The sequence below is a fragment of the Tiliqua scincoides genome, chromosome 3 (genome assembly GCF_035046505.1).
Source record: "Tiliqua scincoides isolate rTilSci1 chromosome 3, rTilSci1.hap2, whole genome shotgun sequence".
Classification (NCBI taxonomy): domain Eukaryota; kingdom Metazoa; phylum Chordata; class Lepidosauria; order Squamata; family Scincidae; genus Tiliqua; species Tiliqua scincoides.
Genome location: NC_089823.1, coordinates 203424532 through 203437916, shown reverse-complemented (window position 1 = coordinate 203437916; position 13385 = coordinate 203424532).

The window sequence follows — 13385 nt, the reverse complement described above, 5'->3', positions numbered from 1 at the left end:
GGAACTGCCTCCCCACCACAGTGCACGCCCCATTGGTACAGCTGCACTGGCACTGAAAAATTGGATAGGATTTGGCCCCTAGTCAGTAGATCTTTGCAATAGAAAACATTGTCACCATGAAAATAATAAACAGGGCTGACTGGATGCACAAGTTTCCTGCATTATACTTGTCCATGTTAAGAGCTTGCTTAAGTACGGTCAGAATCCTTTGTAAGGAGAGAAAAATGATTAAAGACTCAATCATATACTTCCCCAGGAAGCAGGCACCCAAGAAGACGGGGTGATGAAAGGGATGCTGCTGTATTCTATGGGGGCAGGGAAGCTCAGACAGGTCTCCTCAGGGTAAGGGAACAAGCCAGGCGGCCCCAATGGGTCTACTTGGATCTGCGCCTGCTATTTCTCCTTATTCTGCCCCCCCACCTTTCCCCCACCCTCTCTCATCGTGAAAAGCCTCCCTGCCTCCTGGCGGGGAAGCTTACCATCCAGCACTCCAGTGATACGTCTACCAGCACTGATGCCCAGCACCTCCTGGTGCAGGACTTTCTGCTGGTGCAGCAGCCTCACCACTGGTGCTGGAGTGCCTTACAGTACTTTTACAACATCCAGCACCAACAGTGAGGCTGGAGTACCAGTGCTAGGCAGCTTAGTCTCGGGCTACTCAAAGTTCTGAGTGCACATGGCTGTTCTTAGGTAAGTAAGTATTGGCAGAAATGAAAAAGTGCCAGCATTTCCTAGGAGTTTCATTAGGCAAAGAGGGAATGTGGTTCAGGATTCTTTATGTTCATTTGTGGGATGAAGGTTCCAACTTCTCTGGCGTCTCTAGGTAGGGCTTGGAAAAGACTCCTGCCTGAAAACCTGGAGAGCTACTGCTAGCCAACACAAAACTGTTCTGAGCTAGATGAATGTGACTCGGCGCAAGGTAGCATCCTGTGTGCACTCAAGACCTCAGGCGTGGCTAGTGGCTTCCTTCCACCCTTGAACAATGCACACACCACCATGCCATGTCACAGCAGCCTCTGAAAGTCCCTTGTTTTTAAAAAATAAGTTCCTTATGGGTTGCGACCTTTGCAGGGGGAGCCCATGCCTCCCTGACACTCAAATACCCCCCCAACTGCCAATGCCACCCAATTTAGATCAGGGGAGGGGACAAGCAAGCATCTTCCCTGTGGATAGGGAAGAGAGGAGAGAGGCAAGGTGCCCCCACCCATTCTTTTTACCTAGAGTTTGGCACACATCCTCCTTTCTTTGCTCCAGTTCTGTTATGAATGAACAGGAGCAATGCATGCTGGGTTCCAAGTATGCACCACTCTTTTTCATAGCAAGCAGCGAAGAGGAGAGAGGTTGTGCACCAAACTGCATATAAATGAAAGGGAAAGAAAAGAAAGGGGTGGGCTGCAGATCACCTTTCCTTGCCCACTTCATAAGCATCAGGTGGGAGAGGAGAGGCGATCTGGAGATGCAGCAGCTCTTTCTTCCTCCTCCTCCCTCCAACAGTACTGGAGGATGGGCTGGAACTGCGGCAATCTTCAAGTGAATTGAAGGAGGCTTGGAGCACCCAGCAGAGTGGCAAGTGGGAGAAGGCAGCAGCTGGATGGGCTCAGGGCTTGCCTCTTTACCACCCCTCCAAATTTGGCACTCCACGTGAGCATTCCAGGTCGCTTCGTGGTAAGGCTGCCTTGGGCCTTTGTTGGTACAAACCCAAGTCTTCCTTGGGTGTAGAAAACCAGATATGTGGTTCTTTGGATTGCAGCCATATTATCACCTTTATGCCTTAACAGTCAGTGAGCAGGGAAGAGATGCCTAAAAGACAAAATTAGCAGGCAAGAATGGAATCTACTCTTTCTAGCCATTATGGCAAGCAAGAGTCTAGGAACCAGTTCATCTCTCTATAGAATAGCAGCAACATCAAGTATTGATTCAACGAAATGATTAAAGTGAAGCTCAGTGGCTTTCTCAAAATATTATGCAGTAATGATGCCTCTCTGGCTCTTAATAGCTTCACACTGCTGCAGCCTTCTGGATGAGGTTTTGTACACTTACCTTTGTACTCTATAAATCACCAGACATTTCTTTCTTTCTTACTATCTGTTGGATCAGCCTTGCCGACAATGTTTTTTTGTATTGATTTATTTTGGCCTTGGGTGCTTTCTTTGTAACTTCAAGAGCCCCCTCCACTTCTCCCTTTATTGGGCCTTGCAGGCAATTTTAACTTTCTACTTTGTACAATGTATCACCATCTAAAAATCAAATATCATAAATGTACTGGAAGCCTTGACAAATATTCCTTTCAAGTTGATCGGTGCTCCTCATAGTAACAGCTCCTAAGAGTTTCAGAGAATGGGGAAGAATTTATTTATTCATTTATTGTAGAGCGTACGTTTATTTTCGGTGATGCCCTGATCGATATGTATGCTGAATGTCAAAAGAAGAATTGTTGGGATACATAAACATGATGATGTTATGGAAGAAACAGCACTGATAGCAGCAGAGGCTGAAGGTAATTTTAATATTTATACAATTTACTCAAATTAATATCATTTTCTTACCAGGACTTGAGCGTCCACGGAATTTATCCACAGGGTATATGTCTTTGAGATTCCCTGTTGTAAACCAAGATTTTCCTTTAAAGGTGCAATTCAAAAGGCACCCTGGGCTGACACAAGTCCTTCACACCAGTCCACTGTCATTGCCAAAGGGCTGTAAAGTACTTTTGTGCCAACTTAAGCTGGCACACCGACATGCACCAGCCTCCAGAGGCCAAATCAAGCCCCACTGTGCAAGCAGATGGGTAAGTATGCACTGGCCTTTCCAGGCCGGCGCTGGGGTCTGGGGGGGCATGGGGAGGGCGGGAGGAAGGCGTTCCAGGGCCAGGGAGGGTGGGCAGCGGGTGGGCCAATGGGTAGGCCACAGGAAGTTGGGGTCAGGACCTGGCAGTTATGGGCCAGACCTGGACCAGCTCTGGGCTGCTCGGATTTGTGCCAGCTCTTTAGGTGGCACAGATCCAAGTAGACCCATTGGGGCTGCAACAGCTGTCGGAGTAAGGGGAAGTAATTCCTTTACCTGGGCCGAGCCTCTTGCAGCCCGAAACTTGCATTGGATACAGGGCAGACATGCTTGCCTCCCCGTTCCAGCCCAAGTTAGGATCGTGCTATAAATTGCTTAAAATTCAAAATTTGATTATTTCTTAACTTTCCAGTCCTACATATGGGAGAGACAGTAGGTTGGTGGTATATGAAAGTCTCTAAATGTAAAACGTTGCAACTTCAATCCCTGTAGTCTCTAGGTAGGGCTGGCAAGGACCCCTGTCTGAAAACCTGGTGAACCAGTTGGTGTAGACCAGTTGCTCTCAGACTTTTTAGGACTGGAACCACTTCGGAAAATGACAATCTGTCTGGGACCCACAGGAACTGATGTCATTAACCTGGAAGTGATGTCATGGCATGGCCAGAAGTGACGACATAAAGCAGGAAAAAATTTTAACACTCCCCATAGGACAAAATCAAGTCAAGTAAATAAAAGGTTTACAATAAATTTAAAAAGTCATTTAAATGTAAGTAAGTGTAAAGTCATGCACACTGGGGCAAAAAATCAAAACTTCACATATAGGCTAATGGGTTCTGAGGTGTCTGTGACAGATCAGGAGAGAGATCTTGGGGTGGTGGTGGACAGCTCGATGAAAGTGTCAACCCAATGTGCGGCGGCAGTGAAGAAGGCCAATTCTATGCTTGGGATCATTAGAAAAGATATTGAGAACAAATCAGTTAATATTATAATGCCATTGTACAAATCTATGGTAAGGCCACACCTGGAGTATTGTGTCCAGTTCTGGTCACCACATCTCAAAAAGGATATAGTGAAAATGGAAAAGGTGCAAAAGAGAGCGACTAAGATGATTACTGGGCTGGGGCACCTTCCTTATGAGGAAAGGCTATGGCGTTTGGGCCTCTTCAGCCTAGAAAAGAGACGCCTGAGGGGGGAACATGATTGAGACATACAAAATTAGGCAGGGGATGGACAGAGTGGATAGAGTGATGCTCTTTACACTCTCACATAACACCAGAACCAGGGGACATCCACTAAAATTGAGTGTCGGGAGAGTTAGGACAGACAAGAGAAAATATTTATTTACTCAGCATATAGTTGGTCTGTGGAACTCCTTGCCACAGGATGCGGTGATGGCATCTGGCCTGGATGCCTTTAAAAGGGGACTGAACAAGTTTCTGGAGGAAAAATCCATTATGGGTTACAAGCCATGATGTGTATATGTGTAACCTCCTGATTTTAGAAATCAGCTATGTCAGCTTGCTATGTCAGATGCAAGGAAGGGCACCAGTTTGCAGGTCTCTTGTTATCAGATGTGCTCCCTGGGGCATTTGGTGGGCTGATGTGAGATACAGGAAGCTGGACTAGATGGGCCTATGGCCTGATCCAGTGGGGCCGTTCTTATGTTCTTATGCAATTTTACCACTTCAGACGTGAACATTAGGCTATGACTCATCTCTTTCTATCTCTTTCTAACATTTTAAAGGAAATTGCTCTGAGAAAAGTCTTGTTCACACCCACCAATAGTATAACCGACATTCATTTTATTTCATAATAAGTTGCTTTTTCAAAATTTACAGTCCCTGAAAGCAAGAAGCAAATGAGCCCAAGACTTTAATTTCCATTTCCAAACTATAAGCTATCATAATGACAAGGTAATAATTCCTAAAGGAGCAAAGTAGAAAAAACTTCAGTCTGCCACAAGCTGCTGAGCTCTGAGTCTTTGTAAGGAATTGGACATCTGGTGTACATTCAGATAGCATGTGTGGCTATCAGTTAAGAGTTTTTTGGATGGGATATTATGGTTTGAATCCAACAAGCCCTTGCATGAGTGAAAAGCAGAGTTGGACCAAGCCACTCTGCTGCCAGGTAGCCCAATCCAAATACATATTGGGCTGGAGCAGGCATCTTACACTGGCTCTTGAGTGTCCCAAATGTGCCATAAAGCATGTTTGCGCTGTCTCAAGAGCCGGCTGGGCCAGTGTGGAAGATCTTGAACCTCTTGGATCCAATCCTGCACCAGCCTGAGCAGGTAGGTTTGCGCCGGGTGTCGCAGGGGGTGGCAGGAGGATATTTCAGGGAGCATTAATGGGCAAGGAAAGGACAGAAGAAGGTAGGATCAGGCCCAAGAGGGGGCAGGATCTGTGGCAGCCACGGACACTGTATTCTAATCTCTGAGCCCTACATGGTCTACCTGAATTTGTGTCAGATAAATAGCTGGTGCAGATCCGAGTAGCCCCATAGGGCAGGCTGGGGTGTTACATGGAAACAATATCCCCTTACCCTGAGTGACAGCACAAGTCATTACAGCTTGGCTGTACTGGCACAGTTAGGATTGTGCTCTGAGGCAAAGGGTGGGAAGGCACCCCAAAATTGACTCAGGATTGTGTTTTTCTCTCAGTTCAGGACAACAAAGTCATACTGCCAACAAGCGGCTTTTTTATATATCTTAAAACTTTTATTTCATTTGAAGAGTTACACAAGTTACACAACCTGCAGCAACTGATGAACACAGAGACACAGAAACTACAGTAATATTCTCAGTTGTCATTTAAATTCAAGCCTTTCCACATCCATAACTATTTTGTCTTCACAGCATGCTGAAGAATGATGGAAGACACAGGCACGCACACACAAGTCCATTGGAATTTCTCAACGAGCTATAAATCACACCATTTCTGAATGCTCTACCTTTGCTGCACACTCAAAATGTCATTTATATATTGAGTATTCTTTGATGGAATTTATGTTAGTTCCTCAGTATGAAATGACAACAATACAGTATCTCACATTTATTCTGCCCCTTTAATACCTCCTTCAGAACAGCCTTGCTTCTAGATAGGGCAATGGCCAACCTGGATCAATGCCCAGATGTTTGTTTTGTCTGAGTGATTTGGTGTCTCTTGATATGATGTGCTTACTCAGTTTCTATTAGAACAACAGCAGTAGGGCAGAAGGCCAGCCTCGCTAATTTTAAGAGGTCACTGAGTATTATTTTGGGTTGCTGATGATCAGATGATGGGAAGCGTTCTAAACCTCCTCCTGCCAAAAGAGGCAGATGTCACAGACATTCTGACTCCGTAAATTTGAATCCAAAAAGAATTGTTAACTGCAATGCAATATTTTTGGCTGGTTGGCACTGTTACTATCAGAACCCAGTCCAGAGATTTTCTTTCCTTTTTTTTAAAGTGCAATCTGAGCAAGTCTATACTTTTCAAATACGCTTTCTGCCCTATCGGAGAAATATGCACGGAATGTTATCCCACATGCAAGAGGCCACATCATTTTTCTGCCCCAACTTATGAACAATTTCTCTTGAAATCTTAGCTGCTAAAATAAGGTTAGCTTAAGTTTAATACACACCATGCAGAAAAAAAAATACATTTCAGAGAAGATAAATATTGCAATGAATAACTCATGATGCAGTCAAGATACACATTTTCTTCAGGTCAATTTTTCCCCTAGTTTTGCTGCTTGTGTGTGATTTATTTATAATGATTATGAACCATAAGCACAAGCTACTTTGAGCCCAGAGGGAGACATCAAACAAACAAACAAGAAAGCTCACAGAAGGTAACTTCTCCACTTCCCAACACCCACTGCAAAACATCTTCTGATGGTCATAGAATCTGCCCAAAGGAGTGTGGAGCAGGAGAGGAAGCAGAGAATTTGTAAAAATCAAGTGGAGTGGAGCCAGGGTGACCAGATATCCTTTTTTCCCAGGACATGTCCTCTTTTTTAGCCTCACGCCCTGGAAAAGAACTTAAATGTCCTCCTTTTCCCTGTATGCAGGCAGCGCATAGCCTTCTTGTAATACATAATTTGTAATTAATTATATGTAATATAGTTTTAAATTTAATAATAAGTTATATAGTGTTTAAATTAACCACATCAAATCAATCTACAAGTGTTTTTAGTTTTTATTTTGTCACGTCCTTCATTTTGGGGTGCCTTGTCCTCTTTTGCAGTTGTGACATCTGGTCACCTTGAGTAGAGCACTATATGCAAAACCTAGTGGTGATACTCTGGTCATTCCTGCTACTAATGCACCGATGACCCTATCCTAAGTGCCATTTACAACAGCAGATCTTACAAAGTGACCCAGCAAATGTTGTGCTGCCATCACATGCAATAAGACCACTGGCAGAAATGGCCAGGGGCTCCATGGGCACACCAGAACTTCCAGGACACTCCATTGGTTCAGGTAAAGTGGCAGGTGGGGCAGTTTGGGGTGGGGAGTTCATTGGTCATTTTAACTGGGATGCAATATTATGGTTTTGATCTCTTCATTAAAAATAGTCAGCAGAAATTTAACAAAGTGTATTGCCCTGTCATGTCTCAATGATTATACCACATATTTCCACTCCTTGGGACTATTAAAGCAATATTAAGATATAGAGGTGCATTATTTTCCTTGAGATAGTTGATGTCTTACACCTGCGGTTTTCAAACTCTTAGGAAGTTTGAGGACCACAGTAAGTCCTTGCAGGGGAAGCGGGAGGCACCTTGGGAGAAGGGGACTTTTGTCCCCTTCCCCCAGGTAAGGTAAGCAGCCCCATAATGGGGCTACTCACTTTGGTCGGTGGTAAGGTAAAGGCACGTGTAGGGCGCAGAGCCTTCCCGAGCATCTTGGATCCTGTGGAGCAGAGCTCCGCGGACTTGTCATCTCCCTCCCTCCCCTGCATGCCTCCAGCCCACCCCCTCCCTGCTTCATGCCTCCCAGTCCATCGCCTGCCAGCCTGCCCCCTCCCCAGAATGCCTCCTCCCTCCTCCCTGCCCCTACCTACCATGCTGGGCTTGGCAGTCCGGGAGACAACCGAGCCGCTGAAGCTGGGTGACCGCTCCACGCTAGCCCAGTACCAGCCGGGCGGGAGCTGGGCTAGCACGGGCGGGAGCCCAGCAGTGAGGTTAGCAAATGTGCTTTACAGTATGTTTGTGACAGTGCTCGGCAGCACGGAGCCATGCCACCTGTATTGCCAGATTCCCAGTCCAAGCTCCACCTGGAGAATTATGCCCACTTTGAGCTAATTAGCTCCCCTTCTTTCCCCAAGAATGATCCTAGTTCTGCCCTGCAACACTGCTGGACCCCACAACCAGGGTTGCTAGTCTGTTCCACATGCAGAGGTCCTCTCTCCTGCCAGTAGCCTCCCGCCACTACAGCAGCACTTTGGTCCTCAGCAGGCCTTGGGCATGGCAACCAAACACCAATCTCCGAGCCTCCAGCAGTTTCAGCTCCAGCAGCCTCCAATGTCCATTCACACATCAATTCACTAGCAGTTCCAGTAATCCATTAGCCATTAGTTCCTCAGTTCGTCTTTCCACTCCCTTCCTCAAGCTCTCCTACTACCCACCCCAAACTCTTCCTTCACCAGGTGCTTTTATGCCTGAGGGCCTTATTGCCTTCAAGTGCTGCAGCTGTGCAGCACACTCTCTGCTGAATGCCCAGGCCTTACCCTTAAAAGGTCCACTGCTGATACCACATCCTACCTCCTTGCCAGATCTTCCGTGATTTCAATACACCGCCAAGCACAGGATTGGGCTCTTAGTAATGTAAAGAATAGATTTACTCCATTGTAAAAATCAAACATTCCAAAAGGTTTAAGCTAGATGAAATAATATGATGAAATGTTTGCATCTGTTGAAAAATCAAGTCCCATATACATGATAAAACATTCAGTCCATTGTTGTTATAGTATCACAAAATCTCCCCTTGCTCTGTCTTAAAACATAGATGACAGTTTCAGAAAATTTGTGATGGGATCTGCACAGATCATTGGACTAAAATATAAGCAATGTTTGGAGTGTAGGTATCTTGACAGAAGGATAACTGATGGAAAAGAATAAATAAAAGGGATATCAGTCATAGTCATAAGAAATGTGGGTGGAAAAATCAATATGAAATAAATGTTCTCCTTGGTTTTTGGCTATTCATCAATCATTCATATAGCTTTGTGGAACTTAAGCCTTTGAAAGTCTTGGAATAGCCCTTCAGTCAGCTAAACCATCTATGAACCCCAACTTCTAACAAATCTTCTAGGCTTAATGAACAACTGAAACAAATTTGACCATGATCCAGGAAAACAGGTGCAAAGGATTAGTCTGTCATAAGGCAGAAATTGTCATTCCAGAACTCTTCACATGCATCCTCCCTTTCAAATTATGACCTTATTTCTAACAAACTCTTGAAGTAAAAAAAAGTGAAAGTAGACAGCTGCTTTATTAAAATATAAAAACACAACTAGTCCAGCATACGTACTTCTCAGTTGCTGTTTGTTCAGGAACTTCTCCAAAGTAGATTGGAAATATGGAAAAGAATTCCTGAAAATGTACTTACCACACGAATCAAGGAAACACCAAACTGACACTGGGTATCATTTTCAGAAGACAGTGCTCAGCATTCCACAGATAGAAAGGAAAGAATGATGCATATCTGTTCAAGTAAATATGGTAAATATGGATGGCAAAGTGGACATACGGTAAAGCCATCACTTGTTGTTTGTGCACCCCCCATCCCCCATGAACACTAGAGGCAACTTAGGTGGGAGAATGGGCCACTTTATTAACTAATGTTTACAAACTGGGTGAAGCAGAAATCATGAGATCTATGATGCTGCAAAGCATCAGTAGTGTGGAGGCTAGATTGTTAGAAGATGCCAGAACACATTCTGGCCCCCAGGCTAGGTGTTACCACATGGCTCCAAGCTGCGTCCCTGTTCAGGCTGTAACAGCTTATCCCCATCAACTGCACAAGGGGGCCAAGGCAGCACAGGTTGACTCCATGCCGCTGAGCCCCTGCAGTTCAAGCCAGGGACAACCCATCCAACCCCTCTCACCACTGGGCCACTGAGGAGTGGAAGAAGGTTTAGTCCTGACTTTGCCAACCTCAAGGTGCACATCAATGGCCATGCCCATGCCTTCCAACCTGCTTTACTTGCAAAATTAAAGTGACCAAGAGAAAACCCAACAAGCCAACAGCCAGGAGTAGACAAAAACAACAACAACAAAAAAAAACTGTCCACCAATCAGGTTAACAGAAAAATTCCTACCTGTCCCTGAAAGGCAACAAGCAGACTGTTCAAAGTGTGGGTGGGAGTCAGTAATGCACATGTGAACCAGCATGCAGAGAGGAAGGGAGCTGGGGCGGGCTGCTTAAATGTGCCTAAGCCCTGCCCCCACACCAAAATTTCCACAGATCTTCCACAGATTATTTCCGGGCAGGCCAAATAACCTCCAATTCCAGTGTTAGCAGTGCAGGATCAGCAAACTCTGCATATATTCATCCATCCCACGATCTAGGCACATTGGGTTGGCTTGTTAATGATTCTTGCTTCTGACAAGCCAAGCTGACATCCATTGCATTTTGAACATACATTTCTTCCCCTGAATATATTGCTAAGCAGTTGAACGGATTGGAACACAGCATTCATAGACTAACTTTTTATATACGGTTCGCAGCCTTCAGGCTGGCTAAGGAAAAACGGTATGTTCCAAATGCACCAGCTTGACATCATAGTATTTTGCATCCAGTAGTTGTTCCCTTCTGAACCTTTTCACGCTGTGTGGGGCAGCCCTCCATAAAAGTGCAGATAGGGCATATTTTGGAAAGTATACATTTGCCTGTTCTGGCTGAAAACCAGGCAAAATACTTGGGTGCCATTTATTGTTATGGAAATTTCCACTGGATGTTTGGCTTGCTCCAAATGCCTCAGTTACTAGAAACAACACCACAATTTTTCCTGCGAGGTCATAATAAAGAAAAATTGAATTGTCGGTGCTCTGGTACAAAAGTCATGTGCTGAAATGTGCGCTGCAAGTATGGAAATGTTTTCCAGACTGAGCTCCAAGATCAGTCAAAACATTGTCAAGCCCAATGGAGTGAGAATATATGAAGTATTACATTTCCCACACTATAGTCTCTCCCACTGTAACCACAATGTAACACACTCCATGCAGGGTCTCTGCTTTAAGAATGTTTCTCCAGCTGTCAAAGACTGAAGGAAGAGACTGTAAAGATGAGCTTGTTCTGCAGATGGAAGAAATTCTCTTGTTTCGGAGATTTTGGCTGATGAAATAAGAAACTTACCAGACATCAGATGAACAAGTACACACTATACTGAGTCAGTGATGAAGAGTGCGTGATGAATACAACATGCCTTTAAAATATTTTGCATTCATGTGTATTTGGAAAGGAACCTAGTAATTGGTACACATGTATGACATTCACACCAAATGCAACGTGCGAGTGAATTTTGTTCTCTGGAACACTTCACTTGTTACACTTCAGTATAAAGTGTTCCATAAAAAAGGCCTTTCTGTTTTACGTTAATCCTTTTCTTAGGTGTCTAGGACTGCAATCCTATACACACTTACCTGGGGTTAAGCCTCATTACTATTATGGAATTTACTTCTGAGTAGCTATGTATAGGTTTGGGCTCTAAGGCTAGTACTTGGATCTTTGCACAAGCACATCTTTGTTATGTGGGAAGATTCAGGTGTGTGTGAGAGAGTCAACTAGATGAGGTGTGCACAGTGGTGTTCAGGGTTGCGTCACCCAGAGTGTGGGAGGCCAGCGCATCACTCCTCCCATGCGCTGGGTGGGCAATACCCTGAGCAGTGGGCGTGGTGATGTACCATCGCCCCACCCCTGCTGGTTTTATGGCTATAACATTTGATAAAATAAAGATATTTCAATGTGGTTTGTTTCATTGCATTCTGCATGAAATTACGCATTGATTAATATATAACATGATGGCATTATTCTAAAACACCAAGATTTAAAAAGTTTTGTTGAGTCAAGGTGTCACACCTCCTGTGCGTGTCACCCATTGCAACCCGCACCCCCTAGCAACACCATTGTGTGTTTAGTGCATGCTTAGTAGTAGCATTTGTTGTCTATTTTTTTTACTGATAAGCAGCCATGCCAAGTGGAAGGGCAAAATCTGGATTGGAAGTGCAATGGGAACAGTTTTTTAAAAATACACCGTTGCTACTTCATTCCTGATCTGGATCGCTTCTCCCACCCGCCCTCTTCTGTGGCTGCTATTTAGAAAAGATTAGATGCACAACTGCTAACAGTTAGTTGTTAGATGCTAACAACTGCTAACACATAGTAAATAATTTCTCCATGTTGTTTGAGCCTGCCACAAAAGCCTGGCAAAGCTTCAGTTTTTATGTTTGTATCCCTCCTTAGCGAACATTATTTCTGCTATATGCACATGTGTGTTATATATCCATTCAGCTTGTCATAAAGTGTGTCAAGATTATTATATTATTTTTTCTATGCAGCCCAAGGTCAGAGCTAGGCAGCTGCTAACTATGAACACGGGCTCCACAGTCAGAGTACCACAAAATGCATTTTCTCCATACATTATGAGCATTCATTTTTCCATACATAGAGATTAACTCAGGATAGGGGAAAATGTCTGAGGATTATTCGTTCATAAACATGTAATGGTGGCCTGTCGTTCACAGCAGTGCTTTACTGTAGTAACCTCATAGAATATGACAGCTATGCAAAATAGCACAAGTTCAGCTTGGCTGGAACCCTACTCAGGCAGAACAAGTCTTATGGAAATGAAGCCTGTATCTACTTATCTATAGTCATGGTCATGTGCAAAGAGGACATCCTGACTTTTGTCAACTTTGTCCTGACTCCTGAGGATTACCAAGTCTGGGAGTCACAAATGCCAAACTGTATTTGAACATCAGTCAAGTTGGGCTATAGAAATGCAAACTTCCCATTAATATTTTATATGCTAATATATATTTCTGAGCCATTTTAATAAGTTAACAGACTCTCTGTGATACCCCCTTAAATAATTTAGTTCATTGTTCATTGGTGGCTGCACACTGGAAAAATAAACAAAAACAAAATATGGTGCAGGTAGGACATACTTTTATACAACCATTTAAGTAGATATTAAGCCATTTAAATACTAATAATATGCGAGTTATAGTTTCCATAGTCCGTCCACTGGATAAATAAATAAGAACATACAAGTACATGGAACAAAAATAGCACTGCAATTTAGACTAGTATATTAGTTTGCTTAACTTTTACAAATGAATTGGTGGCACAATGGCTCCTTTATTCATTTGTTGAAACCTCTCCATTTACTGGGATACTGCATTATTGATAAAAATGTGTGGGCAATTTACTAATAACAAGCTATAGTAAGGCGCTGCTGTTGCACAAAGCTTCATTCATTACGTTGGCTTGGGGACCTCCAGACTATTTTTGGCTAACAGCCCAGCCCTACTGGACTGTTACAGCAGTGGGTCTCCAGCTCTCCCACTGTAAGTGCCATTGTGGTGCTGCAAGAGGTGTGCCACTGTCATCTGCC